Raw genomic sequence first — 11,681 nt, forward strand, 5'->3', positions numbered from 1 at the left:
GGGGTCGTATTGAGAAGGATCCCCCTGGTGCCACTGGTTGGCGATCTCTTCCGGATTCCACTGATAAATAGACTGCCAGGAGGATCAAATTGTGGTTCCGGCTCTGGCTTTGTAGCTGATGTGGGGTTTCGGTAGGCGTAAATGGCCTCCAGCGGAACAAGGTACTTGCCTGCAGATAAGTCAAACAAGGAAGGAGCATGCAAAGTAATAGTCTCAGGGTGATTTTTATCAAATATCAGCTTGTACTTAAGCATATTTTCCTTATTCTTAACGATAAAATCATGTGCTACCATACTCTTATAGTCTAGAAAAACAGGAGGCAGCAACTTCTCTTCCTTCTCATGTCTAATAGGTATGTTAAAATGTGCAGCGAGGAGCGAGGCATAGATACCTCCAAAGACGGCGCCCTTAGTATGGTTAAGATTTAACCGCTTTGCAACAATAGCGCCCATACTAAATGTGTCATCACGGAACAAGGCATGGCACAAAATAACAATCTCAGGAGCACTAAGGTTGCCACAATTTCCGCGACCAATTAAGCATCTACTAGCAAATATTTCGAAGTAACGTAAAACAGGAAAATGTATGCTAATAATTCTTGCATTGGAAACTTTCCTCGTTCCCCCTACAGCAATTGTATCAATAAACCCTTCCACATCGTCACGATGTGGTTCCTCTACACTGCCCTCAAAAGGGATCAAACAAATCTGACAAAAGTCACGAAGTGACATCTCCTTATGCTCATCATATAAATAAAATTCCACCGAAGGTGGTGAGCTCCCAGCATGGAAATGAAAGTTTTGCACAAAGATATTTGTGAGTAAGAGATACTGTTCGCGTTGGTTGTGGAGGAAGGCGGTGAGGCCTGCATTCTCAGCCAACTCATAAAAATAATCATAAATCCCGGTTGCTCTCAAGAAATTATCACAAGGCCATTCACACGGCCGAACCTCCGCAGTACGAGGGAGATTATACTTGGGTTTCTTGTTCTCTTCACTTTGTTTATCCTTCGAGCTTCGGCTCGATGAGCCCCTCAAAAATCTCTTCATCTTTTTCTGAAAATTTCTGAAATTTTTGTAAATTCGAAAATAAAAGTGAACCAAACTCAACAATATTGATAGCAACTACTCCTACAAGTGCCTCGAGGCAATATCATGCATTAAAACTACTTTTGGCCATATAAATTTGACATGCAAGCTCAAGAACAGGGTCACCTAAGCAACAAAAATTTGCAATGAATAAAACACTAGAACAAAAACTAATTGGACCATTGGAGGAGTCACATACCAAAGAACAATCCCTCAAAGCAGTTTTGTGAATGGAGCTTTGAGCTAGGAGATCGAAAATGGCAGCAAGATGCGCTTGAACTCGGGTTTGAGTTGGTTAGTGATTTTTTTGGGAGGAAGGAGTGTGTGGTGGCTGGAATAAGTGGAGGGGAGCCACCATGGGCCCACGAGGCAGGGGGCACGCCCTAGACCCTCGTGGCCAGGTGCTTGCTCCCCCTGATGTGTTCTTAGTGCCAGATATTCTCAAATATTCTAGAAAAATCATATTAAATTTTCAGGGCATTTGGAGAACTTTTATTTTCAGGGTATTTTTTATTGCATGGATAATTCAGAAAACAAGCAGAAAATTACTATTTTTGCTTTATTTAATATAAATAACAGAAAGTAAAAAAAAGGGTACAGAGAGTTGTGTTTTCTAAATTCATCCATCTCATGCTCATCAAAAGGAATCTACTAACAAGGTTGATCAGGTCTTGTTAACAAACTCATTTCGAATTGCATGAAACCGGAAAATTTTGGAATAACACTAGGTTACCTCAACGGGGATATGCACATTCTCAAAAATAAGAATATCATATTTCTTCTTGACAGTAGGAAGAGGAAATTCAAAACCTCCAATAGTAATTGTTGAAAATTTTCCAGTAGAATTGATACTGTGGACTTGAGGTTGTTTCCTCAGAAAGTGTACCGTGTGCTCATTACCATTAACATGAAAAGTGACATTGCCCTTGGTGCAGTCAATAACAGCCCCTACAGTATTCAAAAAGGGTCTTCCAAGAATAATAGACATACTATCGTCCTCGGGAATATCAAGAATAACAAAGTCCGTTAAAATAGTAATGTTTGCAACCACAACAGGCACATCCTCACAAATACCGACAGATATAGGGGTTGATTTATCAGCCATTTGCAAAGATATTTCAGCAGGTGTCAACTTATTCAATTCAAGTCTATGATATAAAGAGAGAGGCATAACACTAACACTGGCTCCAAGATCACATAAAGCAGTTTTAACATAGTTTCTTTTAATGGAGCATGGTATAGTGGGTACCCCTGGATCTCCAAGTTTCTTTGGTATTTCACCCTTAAAAGTATAATTAGCAAGCATGGTGGATATTTCATCTTCCGGTATCTTTCTTTTATTAGTAACAATGTCCTTCATGTACTTAGCATAAGGATTCAGTTTAAGCATATCAGTCAAACACATACGCAAAGAGATAGGTCTAATCATTTCAGCAAAGCGCTCAAAATCCTCATCATCCTTTTTCTTGGAAGGTTTAGAAGGAAAGGGCATCGGTTTCTATGGCTCTCTTTATTTATCGTGCTTCCTAGCCACAAAGTCTCTCGTATCATAACGTTGATTGTTTGATTGTGGGTTATCAAGATCAACAGCAGGTTCAATCTCTACATCATTGTCATTACTAGGTTGAGCATAAATATGAACATCATCATTAACATTATCACTAGGTTCATGTTCATTACCAGCTTGTGTTTCAGCATCAGAAATAGAAATATCATTGGGATTCTCAAGTGTGTCTACAACAGGTTCACTAGAAGCATGCAAAGTCCTATCATTTTTCTTTTTCTTCCTTTTATAAGGACTAGGTGCATCTGCATTAGCTCTCTGAGAATCTTGCTCAATTCTCTTAGGGTGGCCCTCAGGATACAAAGGTTCCTGAGTCATTTTACCACCTCTAGTCATAACTCTAATAGCATTATCATTCTTATTATTTAATTCATTGAGCAAATCATTCTGAGCTTTAAGTACTTGTTCTACTTAAGTGGTAACCATAGAAGCATGTTTACTAATAAGTTTAAGTTCACCTTTAACATTAGCCATATAATCACTCAAGTGTTCAATCATATAAGCATTATGTTTCAATTGTCTACCAACATAAGCATTAAAATCTTCTTGCTTAACCATAAAGTTATCAAATTCATCCAAACATTGGCTAGCCAGCTTAGTAGGAGGGATTTCAGCTTTATCATATCTAAAGAGAGAATTTACCTTTACTACCTGTGTCGGGTTATCGAGACCGTGTGTTTCTTCAACATGCGGCAAATTAAGACCATCTATTTCTTCAATAGGAGGTAAATTCTTAACATCTTCAACTTTAATACCTTTTTCTTTCATAGATTTCTTTGCCTCTTGCATATCTTCAGGACTGAGAAATAGAATACCCCTTTTGTTCGTAGTTGGCTCAGGAGTTGGTTCAGGAAGTGTCCAATTATTTTCACTAGTCAACATATTATTCAATAGAATTTCGGCTTCATCAACAGTTCTTTCCTTGAAAACACAACCAGCACAACTATCCAGGTAATCTCTGGAAGCATCGGTTAGTCCATTATAAAAGATATCAAGTATTTCATTTTTCTTGAGAGGATGATCAGGCAAAGCATTAAGTAATCGGAGAAGCCTCCCCCAAGCTTGTGGGAGACTCTCTTCTTCAATTTGCACAATATTATATATTTCCCTTAAAGTAGCTTGTTTCTTATGAGCGGGGAAATATTTAGCAGAGAAGTAGTAAATCATATCCTGGGGACTACGCACACAACCAGGATCAAGAGAATTAAACCATATCTTAGCATCACCCTTTAATGAGAAAGGAAATATTTTAAGGATATAGTAGTAGTGAGTTTTCTCATCATTAGTGAACAGGGTGGCTATAACATTTAATTTAGTAAGATGTGCCACAACAGTTTCAGATTCATAGCCATAGAAAGGATCAGATTCAACCAAAGTAATTATATCAGGGTCGACAGAGAATTCATAATCCTTATTAGTAACAAAGATAGGTGAAGTAGAATAAGCGGGATCATATTTCATTCTAGCATTCAGAGATTTTTGTTTCAGCTTAGCTAATAGTTTCTTAAGACCACTCCTATCATTGCAAGCAAGAAAGTCTCTAGCAGTTTCTTCATCCATAACATAACCTTCAGGAACAACAGGTAATTCATATCTAGGGGGAGAATCTTCATCATCACTTTCATCAATATTATCAGTTTCAATAATTTCAGTCTCTCTAGCCCTAGCAAGTTGTTCATCAAGAAATTCACCAAGTGGCACAGTAGTATCAAACATAAAAGTAGTTTCATCATAAGCATCATGCATAGCAGAAGTGGCATCATCAATAACATGCGACATATTAGAATTAATAGCAGAAGCAGGTTTAGGTGTCGCAAGTTTACTCAAAACAGAAGGTGAATCGAGTGCAGAGCTAGATGGCAGTTCCTTACCTCCCCTCGTAGTTGAGGGAAAAATCTTGGTTCTTTGATCTTTCAAGTTCTTCATAGTGATAAGCAGATATAAATCCCAAGTGACTCAAAGAATAGAGCTATGCTCCCTAGCAACGGCGCCAGAAAATAGTCTTGATAACCCACAAGTATAGGGGATCACAACAGTTTTCGAGGGTAGAGTATTCAACCCAAATTTATTGATTCGACACAAGGGGAGCCAAAGAATATTCTCGAGTATTAGTAGCTGAGTTGTCAATTCAACCACACCTAGAAACTGAATATCCGTAGCAAAGTGTTTAGTAGCAAAGTAATATGATAGTAGTGGTAACGGTGGCAAAAGGTAATGGTAGCAAAAGTAATATTTTTGGTTTTGTAGTGATTGTAACAGTATCAGCAGAAAAGTAAATAAGCGAAGGACAATATAGGAAAATCTCGTAAGCATTGTATCGGTGATGGAGAATTATGCCGGATGCGATCGATCATGTAACAGTCATATCCTAGGGTGACACAGAACTAGCTTCAGTTCATCAATGTAATGTAGGCATGTATTCCGAATATAGTCATACGTTCTTATGGAAAAGAACTTGCATGATATCTTTTGTCCTACCCTCCCATGGCAGCGGGGTCTTATTGGAAACTAAGGGATATTAAGGCCTCCTTTTAATAGAGTACCAGACCAAAGCATTAACACATAGTGAATACATGAACTCCTCAAACTACTGTCATCACCGGTAGTGGTCCCGATTATCGTCACATCGGGGTTACCGTATCATAACATAGAATAGGTGACTATATACTTGCAAGATAGGATCAAGAACTCTCATATATGCATGAAAACATAATAGGTTCAGATCTGAAATCATGGCACTCGGGCCCTAGTGACAAGCATTAAGCATAGCAAAGTCATAGCAACATCAATCTCAGAACATAGTGGATACTAGCGATCAAACCCTAACAAATCTAACTCAATTACATGATAAATCTCATCCAACCCATCACCGTCCAGCAAGCCTACAATGGAATTACTCACACACAGCGGTGAGCATCATGAAATTGGTGATGGAGGAAGGTTGATGATGACGATGGCGATAGATTCCCCTCTCCGGAGCCCCGAACGGACTCCAGATCAGCCCTCCCGAGAGAGTTTAGTGCTTGGCGGCGGCTCTGTATCGTAAAACATGATGAATCCTTCTCTTTGATTTTTTCTCCCCAAAAGTGAATATATGGAGTCAAGGTTGAGGTCGGTGGAGCTTCAGGGGGCCCACGAGGCAGGGGGCGCACCTAGGGGGTACGGCGCGCCCCCACCCTCGTGGACAGGTGGTGGCCCCCCTAACGTGGATCTTTCTTCCAGTATTTTTTATATATTCCAAAATAATTCTTTGTTGATTTTCAGGTCATTCTGAGAACTTTCATTTCTGCACAAAAATAACACCATGGCAATTCTGCTGAAAACAATGTCAGTCCGGGTTAGTTCCATTCAAATCATGCAAGTTAGAGTCCAAAACGAGGGCAAAAGTGTTTGGAATAGTAGATACGACGGAGACGTATCACTCCCATACTAAAATAGATACCCTGCACGGTGCCTCCTAGCTAATAAAAAAAGGGGACGCGTGGCACATAAATGGTAAATAGAACGCCCACGGTTTCAATAATACTTGTGTTTCCGATTGTAACGTGACAGCACTTGTTCCAAAATGACTTTGTTGATTGTTAATGTGTGCGCCTTCCAAATCGGTCAGCAAAAAATGCCATCAATCTGTGAGATGCCTGCCCAAAAATGCAATTAGATATCTAAAAAATGCCATCGATAAGTTAGATGTTTACTTAGAAATGCCATTAGACATTGTTATTTTCACGTCAAACCCATTGACCATGTTACATGACAAAAATAAGCCGATTCTCACAATGATAAGTTAATGGTGTCCAGCACAACACACCCCTCAAATAAAACTAAGCACCCTGGAATTCCCTGACAAAACTAAGCACCCTGAAATTCTTTGACAACTAAACTGCTGGCTATATGATGTTGGCCATATATATTGTACGTATATAATGTCAAGAAACGAGTGGTAGTACTATACCAACTAAAAGATGAAATGTACAAAATATAACAAGAAGAAACATAACATAGTTCTGCTGGGGGCTCAGCACAACACACCCCTCAAATAAAACTAAGCACACCAGAAATTAAACTAAGCAACTAATCTGGTAGACACTGCATTAGAACCACCATGAGAAACAACACTGCCACCTTACTTGGAGTCCTCGTCCACGTCCTCGACTTCGTCCTTGTCCCTCTTCCTCTTGGGCGATACTTCTTTGCTTGAACCGCACACTTGGCTCTTGCTCTTCATCCAACCCTTGTAGATATTGATACAAAGGTAGCCATCCATTGCAGCGTAGTGGATGTGGTCTATATCTAGTACAGTCCACTGCCATGCACGATGAAACGTGTGCGGAGCTTTCTTCAGTTCACCATACATAGGATGAACCATGGCTCCTTCCAGGGTCAGCATTGAAGGCTGATCAAGGGAGGGCACCAGCCCTTCCTTCTGGAGGTCGAAGGGGTCTCCTACAATGAGGCCTATCCGACCCAGGATTTCCTTGTCGTTCCTAAAGTCTATAGTAACGTATTTGACTCGGCCGCCCTTGAGGAAGTTATTAAATTCCTCGCACTCTATGTCGGCATGGCATATGTCGTAGACCAAGCATAAGCCATGCACGCAAACCTGGATCACGGTGGGCTTCTTCTTCTCCGCCTCCTTTAGTTTCTTCTCGCTTCCCAGGACTGTGGTGTACTCAACATCTAGCCCGGTGACCCACTCATCATTTGAGATTTCGAACATGCGTTTGAAGCGAGCAAGGCATTCTTTCACCATTGCGGAAGAACGGGTGTAGATGATGTCGAACTCATCGCTGGTGATGGTTCTAACCTTGTACTCACCGCCGATCATGGAGATTTGGGACGCCATGGATTTGGGAGGAGGGTTAGGATTAGTGGAACTGCCGTAATGTGAAAGGACAGGACGATTAGGAGCGGTTTATCGATTGTAAAAATGTCAAGTGGGGGGCGTGCAAATGGCAGGGTAGTGGCTTGCCTGATGGATAAATGGATTCATGCACAGTACTATGGGGCCCAATTGGATGTCATGTCTACTCGACGCCCAATTAAATGGCTTTCGATGTCATGTCAAGCGTCGGGAAAATTACAAGTGATATGAAGCTTTCCATTCTCCCATGATACGGGCTTCCGAGAGCCCTTGGATCTGAGATCGAACGGTTGCATGGCGTGATTCTAGACCTATGGGTGAATACCTATCCTGGAGGGTTATTCTGCAAATTTTCAGCAACTTAGCATGCGAGCGTTCGATCTCAGATCCAAGGGCTGCCAGCAGCTCGTATCATGGTCACACCTACGACGACCGTCGCCTCGCTCGCGCGATCGCGCCCTTGGAGATTTAACATGGTGTGGTAGGCTATCTGATGTTGGCATGTCATACATAGTCATCACTTAGTCACTCATACAACAAGGTTAGCTATAAGGTTGGCTATGAGAGTATTTTTTGTTTACTTCTCTCTATCTCTTTCTTCGTAGTATTTATTGCATTTGCCAAGGAGTGACCTCTTCCAATGAAATGGTGCTTAGATGAGGTGCTATGGGCATTAAATGGCTTAGCAACTCAAGTCCCCAATGCATAGGTGCTTAGTTTTTTGTTGCTAAGTTTGCTTCATCTAGGTACACGCGCTTATCACCGTTTCTTCCTGGGGTCACCAAACTAGTCTCTCTCTTCTTAATTAACTTGCCACGTCAGACTTTATGCCTATGTGGTAGGCTTAGCACCTGTAGGATCAAGTACAATAGTGGGCTATAAGCCCGCTTTACATGGCATTTTTGCGTATGTGGGGGAAAGAGGCAAGGAAAGAGTGGAGGAGTGGGCTCTCAAGCAAGAGCTAGCCTCTACATGGTGGACCATCGAGAGAGGCACCTGTATGGAGGTGGTCAGGAATCGGTAGACTCAAGCCGGTCGTAGCACCGCACTTAAAATGATAATGGCAACTCAAATCACCGGGCCCCACCTGTCCAGCAGTAACTCACTGTCAAATCACACAGCCCTACATTTGCAGTAGCCTACTCCCTCATCTTCTCGCGTCTCTGTCGAACTGACTAGGCGGAATTGCCCCGCCTACCACGCGGGAAAAGCCCCGTCCTCGACTTTTAAATACTCCCTCCATTCCTAAATATTTGTCTTTCTAGACATTTCAAATGGACTACCACACACGGATGTATGTAGACATATTTTAGAGTGTAGATTCACTCATTTTGCTCCGTATGTAGTCACTTCTTAAAATATCTACAAAGACAAATATTTAGGAACGGAGGGAGTAGTACAATATACTAATTTTGAGTCCACGGATTGCGCCATGGAGCAAAGCCTCAAGAAAACGGCGGTACACATGTACGGAGTATACAACATGCCCATCACGTTCGTGTTGCACCCCAGGCGGTCGGTCGGTCTGGCACGCCGCTCTCCGAATGGAAGGCCCACCATATTGTGTTTGCACTCACATGTGGGACCGCAATTGAGAACTGACCATAGGCACACTCCCCGACCCCGCAAGTCGGGTGAGTTAATAAAAGTACATACGTTGGTACCTGGACAATCCCTGCAAGACACGGAAGATCAGTTCGGCCATGCATGTGACCAGACTCCAGCAGACACGCCTGGATTGGCTATCGTCTACATATCGTGCAGGTTGTGTTGTACATGGCTGTAGTTCTGGTGAGAAATCTAAAAAAAGGTTTCTTGTCATCTCGCAAAATTAGGTGTCATGTGCTTCGGATCACTGCGAGGGTTAAACAGCGACAACTGAGTTGGGCTAGTCTTTGGGGGCACATGCACGAAGACTACTCGGCTGCCATCTAGGTCAAGCCGGCTATGTTAATTAGGACATCTATTGATGGACCCCTTTTCTACGAGTTTATCTTTAATTTGAGCTTTGATCCTCGTCTAGTTTGTCTGTCAGGATTCATCTTGTCTACTTTGGGCAGTGAGGTTATGATTTCTTGTCATGTGGCATTTTTTCGTGTTATATGTTATAATCTGGTTTTTCAAATCAAAATGACAACAACTGCGCCTCTGGGGCACGTGCACGAAGACTTATCGACAGTCATTGCCGAGGTCAAGCCGGCTTCGGCCGGTAGACAAAAGAAAACTAGTACTCCACTATATAGGCAGGAGCCTCCGCGCTTGCTTGCTAGTGTTGCTCTCTTCACAATGTCTCATCCTCTCTAGATCTAAACACGACAGCGGTGGCCACACTCTCTCTCTCTATTCATCGCTGGTCATAGATCCAGCCGGATCCTCTCCGCCGGGGAAGGTGAGAAGGTGCAACGTTCACACGGTCGTCCTCGACGACGGCTCTAACCCATTGCCGGCGCGTCCCGATCAGTGTACCTTGCCGTTCCCTGCCAAGCATTGCTGGTGAGGGAGGGCTTCCCACCCCTTCTTCCTCGCTGTCGTAGTGTGGGCGGATCCGGCCTCCCGCTGCCCACCTAGCGACATCCTGCCGACCCTCAGGTATAACTTCCTTCGAAACCGGCCTTGCTCTACTTCCCGAGCTCCTAATGTCGCTGCATTTGTATATTTTACTCTTTCTCAGGCCCCCTCATCTAGATAGGGTCGATCGGCTGTTCGTAAACCACCTAATTTCTACCTCTTGAGCACTATGTTGGTTTCCCCTGAAGAGGAAAGGGTGATGCAGTAGAGTAGCGTAAGTATTTCCCTCGGTTTTTTAGAACCAAGGTATCAATCCAGTAGGAGATCACGCTCAAGTCCAACGCACCTACACAAACAAATAAGAACCTCGCAACCAACGCGATAAAGGGGTTGTCAATCCCTTTACGGTCACTTCACTACTACAAAAACAGCTATAGCCAATATGGACACTAATGGCGCACTGTACATGTGGTGCGCCATTAATAAATACTAATGGCGCACCATGTGTTGGTGCTCCATTAGTGTGCAAATACTAATGGCGCACCACATCCACGGTGCGCCATTAGTAAAAAAAATTAATTTTTTCAAAACTACTAATGGCGCACCGTGGGATGGTGCGCCATTACTAGTTCAACTAGTAATGGTGGACCACTCCCACGGTGCGCCATTAGTAATTATGTTTCAAAAAAATCAATTTTATTTTATTTTTTAAACTAATAATGGCACACCCTGGGAGTGGTGCGCCATTACTAGTTGAACTACTAATGGCGCACCATCCCACGATGCGCCATTAGTAATTTGGCCCAAACATTCCCCCGAATGCACCCCTCCGTGGACCGCCTTTTCAGTTTCAAAAAAAATAAAAGAAAATGATAGAAATGTCAAAAAAATAAAAGAAAATAAGATTCCCATGTGATATGTGGTCTAGATGTTAGAAAAATTTACAAACATGAATTTTCAACTTTTTTGCAAAATCTCATGAGAATTTGTAAAAATGGGCATAACTTTTGCATACGAACTCGGATGAAAAAGTTTTTTATATGAAAAATCATCTACTCGAAAAGTTACATCCGAATTTAACGGGGGGAACCCCGTTAAACATTTTCAAAATCCTCAAAAACCTAACAGAAAAAAGATACGGGGCTTTTAAGATCTGGAGAGGCAAAAAAATTCAAAATTACTAATGGCGCACCTGCCCATGGTGCGCCATTACTATCTTCCCGCCTTCAAAATTCAAAATAAATAAAAAAATAAAAAAAAAGTTACTAATGGCGCACCTGCCCATGGTGCGCCATTAGTATCTTCGCGCCTTCAAAATTCAAAATAAATCAAAAAAATAGTAATGGCGCACCTGCCCACCATACTACCTCCTTATATATGGCTGGGCGTGTCCTCTCCTCCTTACCTCTTCATTCTTCTCCTCCACTCCACCTCTCCTCCACTCCATCTCCTCCTCTCCTCCACTCCATCTTCCCTTCTCTCCTCCACCATACTACCCTCCTCCTCTCCGGCGACCTCCTCCTCCTCCTCTCCGGCGACCTCCTCCTCCTCTCCGGCGACCTCCTCCTCCCTCCTCTCCTCCCCTCCCCTCCCCTCACGGTTTCTCCTCCCTCCTCTCCGGTGAGCTCCCCCTCCCTCATCTCCGGTGAGCTCCTCCTCC

Source organism: Triticum dicoccoides, chromosome 5A (genome assembly GCF_002162155.2).
Source record: "Triticum dicoccoides isolate Atlit2015 ecotype Zavitan chromosome 5A, WEW_v2.0, whole genome shotgun sequence".
NCBI lineage: Eukaryota > Viridiplantae > Streptophyta > Magnoliopsida > Poales > Poaceae > Triticum > Triticum dicoccoides.